This window comes from Camellia sinensis, chromosome 12 (assembly GCF_055761805.1).
Source record: "Camellia sinensis isolate YWXY chromosome 12, ASM5576180v1, whole genome shotgun sequence".
Taxonomy (NCBI): domain Eukaryota; kingdom Viridiplantae; phylum Streptophyta; class Magnoliopsida; order Ericales; family Theaceae; genus Camellia; species Camellia sinensis.
The window spans coordinates 46,305,960-46,319,807 of record NC_138972.1 but is presented as its reverse complement, the minus strand read 5'-3'; positions in this window follow the sequence as shown (position 1 = coordinate 46,319,807).

Below are 13,848 nucleotides of genomic sequence, written 5' to 3'. Positions count from 1 at the left end.
GGAGGGTGTCCGGGATTTGATAGATTTGGCAGGATTCGGGCCCTTCTGCGTCGGGTTGTCACGTTGTCCTGCCAGGAGGACACTGATGGCAGCCCTGGTAGAGAGATGGTGGGATACCACCAATTCCTTTCATTTCTCTGCTACCGGGGACATGACCATGACCCCTTTTGATTTTGCTGTATTGACCGGCCTTGACGTCGGAGGTTGGGCCATCCCCTATGATGAGGATATGGGCGAGTGGGAGGCCGCCTGGATGTATCTACTGGGGGCTCGCCCACCCGTTGACAGGGTCTCTGGGAGAGTCCGATACACTTGGTTCTCCTCCCACTTCCGGCGGGCGGAGATGGTGCCCGAGACTCCCGAGGAGACGGAGCAGTACGCCCGTGGTTTCCTGATGTTCCTCTTCGGGACTACCCTGTTCGCCGACAGAGGGAACACCATTGGGCTTTACCTGCTGAGCGCTCTAGTCGACCTATCACAGGTCAGTAGATATGACTGGGGGGGCGCCGGCCTGGCTACCCTTTATTTTTACATGAGCGCGACCTCCCGCGGGGGGGGCGATTTGCTTGGTGGCTACTGGAGAGCCTGGGAGGTACTTTCTGTCCCTTTGATTTACATTTCTGCTTTTCATTACTTGTACATTGCACACACACAGCGTACTTTTACAGTCTGTATTTTGCTCTCAACATTTCGTACTCACATTCTGCATTGCTTTTCTCAGCTATGGGTGTATGTATACTTCCCATCATTAGCCCCAGAGCTGGAGGTGGTAGGGATTCCCGTGACCCCATATTCATTGATATTCGAGGGCCCGCACCGGCCGAGACCTCGAGAGACCCTCCTTCGCCTTCGACAGTACTTCGACACTGTGCGGCATTCAGAGGTACTTCAGAACTTTCTGTTCCTTTCATTCTCATCTTTGATTTGCTCTGTATATTCTCGATTTCTGATTGGTTTATGCATTTATCATCCGCAGATTACATGGCAGCCTTGGGCGCCCCTGGGTGATGGTCCCCGACTTCAGTATACCGGGGCATCGGACATCTCCCAGTATAGGGTCCTGTTCGAAGGGCCGGTTGGCAGGGTATGGTTCCTGGGGGAGCGCTTTCTGCGCCAGGTGTGGGGGTATCTTTCTCAGGATATTCCCGCAGCACCTCCAGCTGGTATGCGGACCGCTGACAGGCTCTCTTATTCAGAGGTAGTCGGCGCCATGCTGGGTAGCGAAGCTTTACTATATACTGAGGAGGGGGACTACGCCACTTACCGTCACATATACTTGATGCCTCCATTGACAGAAGCTCGTATCCCGATGATGAGACCTGCCGGTATGTCATCCTCGGACCAGGCTCGGGCTCGAGCTACAGACATCCCTTCTTCTAGCAGAGCTGGTACATCTAGAGGTGGGAGTAGACCGGTTCCTCCGGCTCCGTCGATTCATCCTCATGTCGGATGGCCAGATATGCCGACTGAGTTGATGGCGTGGCAGTATGGGGCTATCTCTCCGACTCCGATTCCACTAGAGCCTCCGATGCCCAGTGATCGATACGCCATTGATCCGGACTCACCGCCGGTATGCTCCACTTCTTTTCATTCATCATTCAGATGTTTAGACACTCTTCTGTGCACTGATGATTATGAGCTCATTTTTGCAGCCATCGCGAGGGTACATAGAGGAGGTGGTTGGACTGGTGGCCACACTCGAGGGCATGGTCCTACGCAGGGAGGCGCAGTTGTCCGTCGCGGGCATTCAGGTACCCTTCAGTTTTTTGGCATTTATCATACTTCCGATGACATGCTGATTTCTACTGCATCGATAGACTATTTGTGTAGAGCACATCTGACACACACCCCACTTGTACATTGTATTTACATGCACTCACTTCATGTAGCCTTTGTTTGTATCTGCATCTGACATACATATTTGGACTGATGTATTTGAATTGAACTCTTTGTTTTTCAGATGCCATCATGGTCCGGTCAGCCGCAGACTAGGCCACCTGGGCCTCATTGGGGAGCTGGGCCATCTGAACCTTTTCAGGGGGCGGGGTCATCTCGGCCTTCCCGAGGAGCTGGGCCATCTAGGCCTTTTCGAGGAGCTCGAGGAGGGCCCGTCCGCAGACGCAGAGCTCACGTTGTGGAGGCGGAGCCCGATGAGGAGGAGGAGGATGCTGGGGAGGAGGAGGAGGCTACCGACCGTCAGTTCGAGACGTCTGCTGAGGAGGGAGGCTCCGGTTTTGGCTCGGGGAACAGAGGCGAGGCTGAGGGGAATCCTGAGGATGACAGCTCCGACTCAGATGATGGTGTGGAGGTCGTCCCGCAAAAGAGGACGAGGCGTGCTTCTCGTTCCCGCTCCCGAGGATTTTGATGTTGCTATTTCCTGCTTTATTTTTCTTTTACTAGTAGTTTGTAGCACTTTGCACATTGTTAGGCAGTTTTATTTCTGTAAAACTTGTACCTTTATTTGTTGTAAAGCATGATGAAATGAAATAGCTTTTGAAAAGGTGTTTGTATTTTAGCATCGTATCGCATCAATTTATTTCGCACAAAAATGAAATTGAATGGTAATGCGCATTGTGTAATCACCAAGTCAGGTAGTGAACCGACGCAACAAACTAAACAACTCAACTCACTAAGATATAACAGAATCTTTAGCAAGTTTACAACTCGATAAGCAAAGTGCAACAACGCAAATAAACAAGACTTTAACAAAAATTGCTTAAACAGAGAGCAATGACTCGAAACGCGTCCGCTCGACAAACAACTCGATAAGCAAAACCACAACTCGATAAACAAAGCTGAACAACAACAAAGTGCACTTCTGACGATCTGGGCATCGGCACGCATCCGAAATGAAGGCCTTTGACTCTCCCGTTGCACGGAAATGCTTGGAACTTTCCCTCGAAGAGTAAAACAGGGCCGAGGAGATACATTGCAGCATTGTCAGCCATCCTTGGGAGCCGGCCGGCCATTTTTGAAAAAGTAAATGGTTGGCCAGCTATTTCTGAAAAAGTAAATGGCTGGCCAGCCAGAAAAGGTGGCCGGCCGGCCACTCTGTCCTGCAGCCTCTAGATTTTTGACACGTGTCCCCGTGAATAGTGTTTTTCCTTCTATAAAAGCCTCAACTTCGGGAACATTCATTTCATCTTAGTTTTAGACAAAGATGGAAGCGTTTCTCGCAGAAAATATCACATCTTGGATCTCTTCTCTAGATGGCTCGGAAAAGTTGAATTTCCGGGGTTTCGGCTTGAATGCACTATTCACGCTGAGCCGTACTCCGCTACAGCTTTCTTTTCTCAATGCCGCGGCAAGGTTCTGGAATCCAGTGATGCATGTTTTTAGCTTTGGCGGCCAAGAGATGTGTCCCACTTTCGAAGATTTTCAGGTTTTGATGGAGTCAGAATGCTCTGAAGTGATCCTACCCCAGCTCCGTTTTGGCCACGCCCAGGCTTTAGGGCGGATGTGTGGGCTTACGGCACATGACGCTCGGTCTCTGATTTGCAGTGGGGAACTGGACATCCTCGGCTTGATCCACCGTTTTTCCGACGCCGGTGACCGCAGCAACCACTATTGGCAGGGTTTCCGGCAACACGCCCTCTGCTTATGTTTGTTGTCTCACTTTCTGCTTTCCTCGGGCTTCGGCGGGGCTAGCATTCGCCTGATTGAAGTCGCCCAAGGTTTGAGAGAAGGAAAGAGCTGTATTGCCATGACCTTGGCCGAGACGTTGATGGGCTTAGATTCTGTCTATCGCCGGGAGGCGACTAGGTTTGCTGGGAGTCCACTGCTGCTGCAGGTAATGTTTCCCACCCAACCTTACACATATATTTGCTCACATCACTCGACCCTCGGGCTCGATTTTTCTCACAAAACCCTTGTCTTACTTTTCTCTCAACTTACATCTCTCTATTCTTTAATCTCTCATTTTCCATCCCTCCCCTAGGTATGGTTAATGGATAAGTTGCAGGTTGTGGACTCTTGCCCGGCCTATTCAGCTCGAGGCTACTTCTTTCGGCAGCGCCTAGTCAATGCTCTTGACGAAAGATGGTGGTTCGATTGGATGTGCAATTTGTCCGCAGACAGCATTGCTTGGCGTTGTCCTTGGCTCAACCTCCCGGCAATGAGCTATAGTATGTCCCGGCTGATTGGGATCCAATTGGTTGGTCTAACCCACTGCGTATTCTATTTTCCGTTCCGGTTCTTGCGTCAGTTTGGCCATGATCAGACCTGTCCACCGGAGGGGATTGAGTACCCAGCCGCTTTCCCGGTCCGGGGGGCACAACTTGCCCGATATGCCACGGCATGGAGGACTAGAGAGCTCCTGGCCCCTGCTTCCACTTTCAGTTGCACTTTGTCCGATGAGTGCTTGGATTGGCTCAATGAGGAGGCACAGGTTGGGCCCAGCTTGGCATCAGATGCTCCGTCCAGTTCTGGGAGATGAGGCAGAGATACTTGATTCAACTATGCCCCAAATTTATTGCTTATTTAGCATTTCCAAGTTTTCTTTATGAATGTACTAAAAGAAGCAACCTCAATTGTAATGCAAGAGCAGGAGAACTCTATTTTGAAATCAATGAAATTGAAAGTTATGGTACTGAAAATTTTCCGTTTTTGGTCCAAAAATGGTCTCAGTCGTAAAAAGATTGATTTGAACAAAGTCAACTTTTATTAAAACTTTTCAAAACTATTTTCGATGTGGATCAGAATTGGACACGCCGAAAATTTGTCACTGAGATGCACAACCCCAGATCCCCGCAACTGGAAAGTTGCCCCTAGTCTGAAGAACAATGCGGCACCCCATAGCAACGGAAAGTTGCCCCTTGTCTGAGTAACCTTGCGCCGTCGCGGCAACGGAAAGTTGCCCCTAGTTTGAACAGCACTGTACTGGAGATCGCGATGAATGCTGATGGATAAAGATGACTGAGATGATCAGGATGGACAAAGTTGATCGGGGAAAAGTTTATGGCTGAACTTCAAGGTGAAGCTGCCTACGTATCCCAAAGATGGGAATCAAGCCTTACGTAGTTCAGGCGCAGGTTCACTCGAGTATTTTCACTCTCCTTTTGCGCTCTAACTTTTGCCAAGGCCGCCCTTTGCGGGTTTTCAACCTTGCGAGCTCAGTTTTTATATTTTCTAATTTTTTGTGCTCTGACTTTTGCCTAGGTCGCCCTTTCGGGTTTTCGGCCTAGCGAGCCTCTCAAGGATAGTATTTCTTCAACTTGTCCATATTGATCGGTTGTGAGAACTCCAAGCCATCTAGATCCATCGGAACCACAGCCCCACCTGACCAGATAGCTTTCATAATGTAAGGACCAGTCCAGTTAGGTTTGAACTTGCCCCTTGGGTCATGGATGGGAGCTCGGTTGTCTTTGAGCACCAAATCTCCTTCTTTCAGATTCCTGGACTTAACTTTCTTGTTGAAAGCCCGGGCGATTCTGCGTTGATAACCTTGGATGTGGTACAATGCTTTCAGTCTTCTTTCATCAAAGAGCATGAGTTCTTCGAATCTGCTTTGCTGCCAATCTGCTTCGGCTATCTGGCATTCAGCCAATACTTGTAACGACGGAACCTCAATCTCAATGGGTAGAACAGCCTCCATTCCGTAGACCAATGAATATGGAGTTGCTCCAGTAGAAGTTCTGATTGAAGTTCTGTAGCCCCACAGAGCAAATGGCAGCTTGTCTGGCCAATCTCGATAGGTTTCCACCATCTTCTGTAGTATATGCTTGATATTCTTGTTGGCAGCCTCAACCGCTCCGTTGGTCTGCGGCCTATATGTAGATGACTTATGGAAAGCCACATTGTATTTCTCCAACAAGTCTATCACTTCTTTCTTGAAGTGGGAACCATTATCTGAAATTATCTCGTTTGGCACCCCGTAGCGACAGATGATGTTGTTTCTGATGAACTTTGCGACATGCGACGCCTTCAACACCGTGTATGATTGGGCCTCAACCCACTTTGTAAAATAGTCTATCGCTACCAGAATAAACTCATACCCGTTTGACCCCTTCGGGGTAACAGCTCCGATCACATCAATTCCCCAGACTGAAAAAGGCCACGGCGAAGTCATGTTGTACAGTTTTGACGGCGGGATGTTCATACGGTTTGCATGGATTTGACATTTGTGGCATCGCCGAACAAAGCTGATACAATCTTCCTCCATGGTTGACCAGTAGTAGCCCTGTCTGAGGATCTTTCTGGCCAGCATTACTCCATTCATGTGTGCACCGCACTCTCCCCCATGGATGGCTTCCATCAGGCGTCTCGACTCTTCAGCTTCTACACAGAGCTTATGCATTCCCAGATGACCCCTTTTGTACAACTTTCCCCCGCAGATAACAAACTGAGCAGCCATTCTTCTGACAGCCCTCTTATCCTTGGCATTTGCCCCTAGTGGATATGTCTCCTTTTCCAAGAAGTTCCAGACGTCGTAATACCAGGGGTTGCCGTCTTGAACCTCATCTATGGCGGAAATTGACTCGTATGCTGGCACGAACTTCTGATCAATAATGACTGGACGCATCCGGACTCCGGACGGGATGTCTATCATAGAAGATAGAGTTGCTAATGAATCTGAAAACCTGTTGTTCTCTCTTACGAGGTGGGTGAAATTTAGCTTCTCAAACCGAGGAATTAACAAATCCAAGGTTTGGTGGTAGATTATCATCCTATCCTCTTTGACTTTCCAATCTCCTTTGGCTTGAGACACAACGAGGTTCGAGTCCCCAATGACGTCCAACCGTCTTGCCCCTAATTCCAGGGCTGCTTCCAGGCCAGCAATACATGCCTCATACTCTGCTTCATTATTGAAAACTTTGAACTGGAGTTTGAATGCTAAAGGGATACGAGAATCATCGGGCGCTATCAGCAACACCCCTATCCCATACCCATACTGGTTTGACGCTCCGTCAAAATACATTGTCCAAGTTTCATCTTCGACGTGTAGAATGGCTTCATCTGGGAATAGATACTCAACCGTTTCGTCCCCCTCAACCGGGTGGTCGGCAAGGAACTCCGCTACCGCTCTGCCTTTTACTGACTTGCGCGTTACATACTTTAAATCAAATTCGAAGAGCAACAACAGCCAACGAGCTAGCCTACCCGTAAGTGCTGGTTTTTCGAAACGATATTTAATGGGATCCAAACGCGAAACCAACATTACAGAGTGGGCTAATAGGTAATGCCGCAGCTTCCTGGTTGCCCATACCAAGGCCAAACAAGCCTTCTCCAGCGGTGTATAGCGGGTCTCGTAATCCAGCATCTTTTTGCTCAGATAATATATGGCCCTTTCCACTTTGTCTTCTGACTCCTGCGCGAGCATGCAACCCATGGTGGTCTCAGTTACCGAAAGGTACAGTATCAACGGTCTCCCCGGCTCTGGCGGCGACAACACGGGTGGGTTCTGTAGGTACTCTTTGATCTGCTCAAAAGCTGCTTGACATCGGCCGTCCCATTGGAATTTCTTTCCTTTCTTCAGGAGACCAAAAAGTGGTTCACAAGTCAAGGTTAGTTTAGAAATAAACCGCCTTATGAATTGCACTTTACCCAGAAAGCCTCGCACCTCCTTTTCAGTCCTTGGTGGTGGCATTTCTAAGATGGCCTTGATTTTGGAAGGGTCGACCTCGATGCCCCTTTGTGTGATCAGAAACCCTAGCATCTTCCCTGCTGTAACACCAAACGTGCATTTCTGGGGATTCAGTCGCGGCCGAAACTCTTTGATCCGTTGAAAGAATTTTTGTAAGGCGGTGTAGTGGCCCTCTCTATCTTTGGACTTGACAATCATGTCGTCCACGTACACCTCGACCTCTTTATGGATCACATCATGCAATATCGTAGTCGCTGCCCGTTGATACGTAGCTCCAGCATTCTTCAACCCGAATGGCATCACTCTATAACAATATGTACCCCACGGGGTAGTGAACGCAGTCTTCTCCCGGTCTTCGGGTGCCATTACTATCTGATTATAGCCTGAGAAACCATCCATAAACGAAAGCAAGGCATGTCCTGCCGTGAAATCTACCAATTCATCGATGTGCGGCAAGGGGAAATCGTCCTTCGGACTGGCCTTGTTCAAATCTCTGAAGTCTACACAGACCCGAATTCTGCCATCCTTCTTTGGCACCGGAACTATGTTGGCCAACCAAGTTGGATATTCAGATACTAGCAGGAACCCTGCGTCAATTTGCTTGGTGACCTCTTCCTTAATCTTGAGGGCCCAGTCCGGGCGAATCCTTCTGAGTTTCTGTTTGACAAGGCGGGCCTCTGGATCAAGAGGGATCCGGTGCTGTACAATCTCAGGATCGATTCCAGGCATGTCTTCATAGGACCACGCGAAAACTTCTTTAAAATCTTTTAATAAAGCGACTAAGCGCTCGCGCTCCTCTGAAGACAACGTGGACCCGATCTGGACCAGCCGCGGGTCCTTCTCAGTACCAACATTCACAGTAGTGATTTCATCCATTAAAGGTTTAACAAATCTTTCCTGCTCTTGATCAATTAATCGTTGCAAAACTGGGGGAATTTCTTCCTCGCTGTTTTCATCAAAATTTTTGAAAATCCTGATTTAAGCAATAAATCAAAGGCACAGAAAAATACTCAGAAACCACATCCACATCATTCTCATTAAATACTTCCAAGCCGTCAGATTCTTCTGTTACAACAGACTCAAAAGAAAATGAAAAAGACGACCTAGACAGGACTGTGGCATCCGGGTTATCACCCCCAAGAATACCGGACTCAGACTCAGTCGAGCTGGAATCTGATTCTGACTCACAAGATTCGGTAGAATCAGATTCCGGCTCACTACCTGACCCGGAACTGCTAGATAAAAAGCCTTCTTCATATTGCCAGATGAGAGAAGGTGCGATAGATGCATCCAAGATCGGCGCTGGAAAGCCCGCAGCTATTTCATCTCCAATCACAGAAACCGAAGAGTTATCCCCCAAGCACTCTTGGCCGATCGGAGGATCTGATAGTAGACTCGCCAGTGCTACCCCTATTTCAAGCTCTGTACTCTCAGGATCCACTGCTTCACATTGCTCAACCTCAGTTGGTGGGTCTGTCTGCGCTTCGGCAACGTCATCCCCAGATAATTGTATGTCGAAGAAGATTTCAAAGCCAGGCACGCGCGTCCCCTCCGCGTTTAGCCATGGCTCCGGGAAGCCGCAGAATGGAAAATCTTCCCCTTCCCGGACGAAGCGTCCGTTTAGGGTACCCCAGATGGGCCTGTGCATTAACTCAAATGGCTTCCCGGTCTTCTTTGCTCTGGCCCTTCCGGCCATTTCTTTTCCTTTCCTTACCCAGTCTTCTTTGGTGGGCAGGTAACCCAGTCCAAAGGCATGAGGGTTGTGTGGCACTTCGGCCAACACTGAGACGCCTTTCCGGCCGCTTCTCCCTAATCCCATCCCGGGGGTATGTTTTAGCTTATTCATGAGGTAGATAGATTGTGCACTGACATACATGCCCTCATTCACAGCCATGACATTCTGCACCACTTGAGCCTCGGCCAAAGTGAACCCTGACAAAAACACATCCTCCGTGCCGTGTTCAATCTCTAAGACAGGTGTGGACACCTCCGGCGGTGGATGGATTGATGAATTCCCAAAAATGATTGCTACCCCCTTCCCGTGCGGGTACTTTAGCATCTGATGTAGAGTGGAAGAGACTGCTTTGACCTGGTGCAACCACGGTCGCCCCAAAAGTAGATTAAAGGTTGCGGGAACGTCCAAGATATGAAATTCGATGCTGTGTTGTCCTGGACCGACCTTGGTTTGAATTTTAACAGTCCCCATCACTTCTCTGCTGGTATTATCGTATGCTCTGATCACTTGGGTGGTTGGGATGAAGTCCACGGGTTTTAACCCGATTGCATATGCCGTTCTGGTTGGGCAGACATTAATCGCAGACCCGGTATCAACAAGTACCACTGGTATCCACTTATCTCTACATTCCACAGAGATATAGAGAGGTTTGTTATGACTTGTGCCCTCAGGCAGTAGCTCCTTGTCCGAAAAGGTTAATGCCAGGGAACCTCCTCCCGGAAAAACCAGCCCAACCAGCTGTTCAGGCGTGGTGTCTATGGAGAGTTTGGACTTATCCATGGCAGATAGGACAGCTTCTCTGTGTATTCGTGATGCCATTAGCAGTCCCCAGATGGAGATGTCTGCTTGTATTTTCTTTAACTGTTTCAGCACAGCTTCATCTTCAATCTGCTTCTCCTTCTGTCTCTCCGCTTCCCTATCTTTCCCGGATGCTTCGGGTTGGTCTAAGTGTGGGGGCTTGAAGTACCGCCCACTTCTTGTCATATGGTCAACCTCATCGAGGTACCATGTATCATCCGGTTGATTATTCCCCCAGTCTTCATCCGTGTGGGCAAGACATAAGTCATCGTCTTCCCACCACATTCCGCTGGCAGCCAACAGACACCTGTCCGGCTCCGGTCTACTCGCACTCTCAGTGCTTTCTATCCATATGCTCGCAGCATTGTTTGTCTTCGTGCACACAGCACTTTCAGTCCCCTCAGGGCCCTTTGCCTTTCTGGCTCTCTTAGTTTCCTCAAACTTTCCTTGTTCCAACTGCATCAGTACAGCTGTTCGCTCAATAGTTCCTGTATCTACAATGCCCATGTCTTGAGCGGAATTCTTAACATCGGCGCTCTCCGGCGGTACAACTTGATTCTCGGCCGTTCCGGCCACAACTGATATTTCTGCCCCTGCCGGGCTCTGTTCTGGTTGGGCTTCCCCCACTGCACCTGGCTGATCCTCGAGCCATCCCGTGGCCTCCTCTGATTCCTCATAATCATTCCAGTTGATTGACGCATCCCCCAGTTCCTGGTCCTCAAGAAATTGCAGGTTGTCAAGGTCCTCCTCTACGACTGTCAGATCATCTGCCCATAGCCCAGATCCATTCCCCCGGATCATGCATAGCTCTCCTGTCTCGGGAAATTCTACACTTAGCCCAATTCAGCTCGTTGATAGGATGTACTTGCTTGGATCATAGGCTTCCTCAGCAAAATTCTGCCCAGTCCCAGATTCAGCAATCTCAGTCTCTCCCAAAATCTGCCCTGCCTTGTCTTCGACGGTCACCACCATCGGTTCCGGTTGGGTTTTGGAGATGTCCACCATGCACAAGAAATCAGTGCAATCGGGGAGGAGCACCTCCGGCTTGGGTAGGTGGGTGGGCGTAATATAGATGCTAGGATCGTAAGATGCGACCCCAGTCTGGATGAAGTTAATTCTTTTGGGAGGAGGAGCTTGGTTATGTGGTGGGAGAGGGTTGGTTGTGACATTGGGTTTATCAGGAGGCTCGATCACCTGTTTGTCAATAAGATCTTGAATCTCATGACGCAATCTGTAACAACGGTCGGTGTCGTGACCGTGTTGTTGGTGATATGCGCAGTACTTTGACGGGTCGTAAGAAGGGGGGAGTGGATTTGGTAATGGCTTTGGCTCCAGGGGTTTTAAATGATTTTTCCTGATCAATATCCCCAGAACCTTGGTCAGAGGCATATATAGTGGGGTAAAGGTTCTTTGGCCTCGAGGTTCGAATCGGTTGTTTTGTGTATTGCTTCCGGATGCGCCGGAGAATGGTGTGGCAGTCATGGGCCTTGGAGGGGGAGGGGGAGTGGTGGTGACCATACCAACTTCCGAGGCTCTCGTATTTGCAGCGCCACTCGGGCCCACATTGTTGTTGCGATTGAAGGTCCTCCTCGATTGTTCTCTGTCCTGGTCAAACAGACCTTGTCTCATAGCATCTTCTATTTGCACCCCCATATCATGTAAGTCTGCGAAAGTGGGGAAGGGGACTACGATCATCCTCTGCATTAACTTGGGGTGGAGATTGCGCACAATCATCCGGATTTGATCTTTGTCAGTGGGCCTTAAAGTCATTGTTGACGCCTTTGCCCTCCATCGGATCACAAAGTCCGAGAAAGATTCCTTAGGCTCTTGCCTTGTCGTTTCAAGATCACGGGTTGTGATCTCGATCTGAGTGTTATATGAATATTGTGTGACAAAGGCCTCAGCCATCTCATCCCAATTCTTCTTCACTTCATCTGATAATCTTGCGTACCAATGGGAGGCCACACCCGACAGGGTTCGGCCGAATAATGAGAGCTTCTGTGGTCGTGTTAGGCCCATTGGCCGCAAGACATCTGCAAACAGTCGGATATGGACCATGGGGTCGCCGGTTCCGTCAAAACGGTCGATTTGTGGCATTTTGAACCTATCGGGGAGTGTTACGGCCTCCTCGGTATATCCATCTCCGATATCTGGCATAGCCTTAGCCCCTTGGGATTTCTTGAAGAGTTTCTCCAGTTTGCTCAATTTCAGAGCCGTTTGATCAACCTCGACCTCGGATGGAGAGTCCGGGTGATTGGATGTATTGACCTTGGACAGTTGTGGTGGAATCGGGGGCGGAGCTGGCCCTGTTGGAAGACTTGTGTCCTCTTGCAGATTTTGAATAGTTGGTACAGTATTCTGGGTGTTTGGAGGAACGTCCTGAATAGCAGGAGCCTTCTCAGGTAATGGGGCTCCGACCGGAGGAGGAATTTGGTGCGAAGCAGATGCTGTGCTCTGTTGTTGCAGTCGGGTAATCAGCTCAGCCTGCTGAGTCATAATTTCGGCCTGTTGCTTAGCAAGTTCATCCCGGCGAACTGCATCTTGTTGCATAGCCCGCATGGTTTCCTGCATCTGGCGTATCATATCCTCAACTCCTGTCGGTGTAGTCATACTGCTTTGATTTGTCTGAACTACTGGCAGACCTGTCTCAATGGGGATCTCGATCCAACTGTCCACTGATGGGGGGTACCACTGTTCTGGTGCTCTTTGTTCAGATGTACTGCGTTTTCTCTGCTTCCTTCTTGTAACAGGGGGTAGAGAATGGAACACTGGCTGTCCGTCGATTAGATCCTCAGATCGATGGAGTCGACGACCTCGTGTCCAAGGTGCTTGGGGAATGCCTGTTGGGTTGGAAGCAATCGTGCTAAAACTGACCTAGCAAAAGATAAATAAAGCGAAAAGGAAATAAATAAACAGATAAACGGACAGCACAACAGCTTAATAATAAAATGCAAGACACACAATCGGGCATAATTAACACACAGTCAATAAGCTGAATACCACACTGTCCTCAAACACTGATTATTATCCCTGTATCACTGTTCCCTAAAACAGAATCTGATATCCGCAGATAACCAATTCTCAAATACTGGCTGATGCCCGCAGGCCTGATACCCAAACTCATGCACTGAACTGATGCCCGCAGGCTTAATGCTGATAATTCTGAACTGATGCCCGCAGGCCTGATGCTCAAACTCATATACTGATACATGCCCGCAGGCCTGATACTGCCAATACTGAACTGAAGCCCGCAGGCTTGATGCCTAAACTCATATACTGATATATGCATTCCTGTAGAGACGCACTCTAAAGCACATAACAGATAAGTGAGAGCCAAAACACCCCTATATTGGGGTAGGGTTTCCCTGTCCTACTTTGTCAGGAACTAGGGTTTCACTACGCACGCAGCGGTTTCAGACAACCTAAAAACGGGTGAGCAACATGTCCTAGTTTGGAATAGTCACTATGGATCCGAATATGCACTAGGTCGAATGGTCAAAGAGGGTGCCCCGGTAAAACCGGGGTTTGTGTTCCCATACTGGCAGAGCCCACAACCGGTCAGCCTTATGGTCATGCCTTGACAAGACAAGCCTCCGGCAAACCGTTCAGGAATAGCAGATGGCAAACACGGTGTCCTAGGCGCACCAATGCAAATGCAATGCAAAGAAACACACAAGCGTAGTCAAAAACAGATATCATGAGTTCGAGTCAAGTTCTCTAAATCCCCAACAGA